The sequence below is a fragment of the Salvia splendens genome, chromosome 5 (assembly GCF_004379255.2).
Source record: "Salvia splendens isolate huo1 chromosome 5, SspV2, whole genome shotgun sequence".
Taxonomy (NCBI): Eukaryota; Viridiplantae; Streptophyta; class Magnoliopsida; order Lamiales; family Lamiaceae; genus Salvia; species Salvia splendens.
This window is the reverse complement of record NC_056036.1, coordinates 16,856,875-16,859,157: the sequence shown is the minus strand read 5'-3', so window position 1 is coordinate 16,859,157 and position 2,283 is coordinate 16,856,875.

Below are 2,283 nucleotides of genomic sequence, written 5' to 3'. Positions count from 1 at the left end.
GGTGAAACTCTCTGGAGTCTTCATGAACAAAACTGGCGACCCGGCCGGGTGGAATTATTCAACATAAATTCCAACCGGTAGGGTAGCACTCCCGGCAATCGCGTGCGACTTTCGTAGATCGGCCATATCTCTCTCATTCGAACTCCGATTGGGGCGTGTGAGGTACCCACGTGAAGCTCTTTCGATGATGAAGACAATGGTAGTCTCAAAATAGGGTTTGGACCCCATCTTGATAGGCAGATTAACGTTTGAAGTAGACCCCGGCCTCATCTTGGCTCATTTTGACCCTTTTTTACCTATTTTAACTTCAAACACTAGGTAAACTCATCAAAGCACCTTTATAGTGAAATATGGACATAAACGCTAAGATAATGCAATAAAAGCACATAAAAGATCATGTTTAATGTCTAATAAAACAGTTAAAATCCGAGTTTATCATAGAATGATACTCTGAGTTGATAAAATGATAGTTTTGCCAGATAGAATGATACTCTGAGTTAGATTTATAGTTGTTTCACTGATGTTAAGTGATTATGAAAACCGTAGTTTCTGTGGTTAGATTTATATTTGTTTCACTGATGTTAACTGATTATGAAAATCGTATGGCCTTTGTATTATGTTTACATGGTTAGATTTATAGTTGTTTTGCAAATAAGAGTGAAGTGAAATCATAATAAGAGTGATGTGTTTTGTGAACAAGAGTGAAGTGTTTTCGGAACAAGAGTGATGTGTTTTGTGAAAAAGTGTGAAGTGTTTTCTGAACAAGAGTGATAGAGTGAAGTGTTTTCCGAACAAGAGTGATGTGTTTTGTGAACAAGAGTGAAGTAAACTCAGAATAAGAGTGAAGTGTGTTCTGAACAAGAGTGATGTGTTTTGTGAACAAGAGTGAAGTAAAATCAGAATAAGAGTGATGTGTTTTCTGAACAAGAGTGATGTGTTTTGTGAACAAAAGTGAAGTAAAATCAGAATAAAAGTGATGTGTTTTGTGAACAAGAGTGAACTGTTTTCTGAAAAAGAGTGATGTGTATTGTGAACAAGAGTGAAGTGTTTTCTGAACAAGAGTGATGTGTTTTGTGAACAAGAGTGGAGTAAAATCAGAATAAGAGTGATGTGTTTTGTGAACAAGAGTGAAGTGTTTTCTGAACAAGAGTGATGTGTCTTTGATTTTTTGCTATATTGATTTTTTTTCTCATATCCATGAAGCTGCTGCAGCTGAAATAAGGTCTAAGATGCATGATTGAAACACGATTGCAAAGGACACAGCAGAGGACACGATAAAACACGATTTGTAATTGAAACTATCATTTTATCATTTCAAACTATCATTTTATCCACTGAAACTATCATTTGAAACTATCATTTTATCATTTTATGCAAAAGTATCATTTTATCATTTGAAACTATCATTTTATCCACTGAAACTATCATTTTATCCCATGAAACTATCATTTTATCCCCTGAAACCATCATTTTATTAAGTATCATTTTACCTTCTGAAACTATCATTTTATCCCCTGAAACTATCATTTTATCAAGTGCAACTATCATTTTACCGTCTGAAACTATCATTTTATATGATAATATTAGCTTTCAATACTACTTTCAATTTGTTGCGATTTTATTAACAAGATAAAATCTCCAAATCAAAAATTGAAGATCAGTATTATTCCTTTCATTTCTTAAAGGTACTGTTATTTTCATTCGGCAAAAACGTTTTCTACAACTCATTACCTCTAATTAATAATGTGGACAATAGCCACAATACAACAAGCAAAGTTTAGTACTCTCTAAATTTTGGGATTTTAGATAAAAATATTTATGTATATTAATCATATCAAAATTATCCATATGCATTGTATATTATTCCGCAACATTCTATACAACATGGCATTGCTTCCCCCACCCTACACCACCCCCCTTCCCCAAAAAAGCAATAATATTTCTCACACAAAAACCCACACACAAGTATATATTCACATCACACAGTGAGAGTGAGTAAAGGCAAACCAGCTTATGCTATATTTACAGAACAACGGTGCGTCGTGATCTCGATTCATTCATAAATCCAAGCAGATTACTCACTCGTATACGCATACACTCTCTATCTCTACACATACATTAATATACGGTGGCGACATGGCGGCTGAAGAGGCGGTGGCGGCGGTGGCGCTGATCGACTCGGACGGGGACGGGTTGTTGGGTTTGGAGGATTTCGTGAAGATAGTGGAAGGAGCGGGAGAGGAAGAGAGGCAGAGCGATTTGATAGGTCAAATTTTGATATAT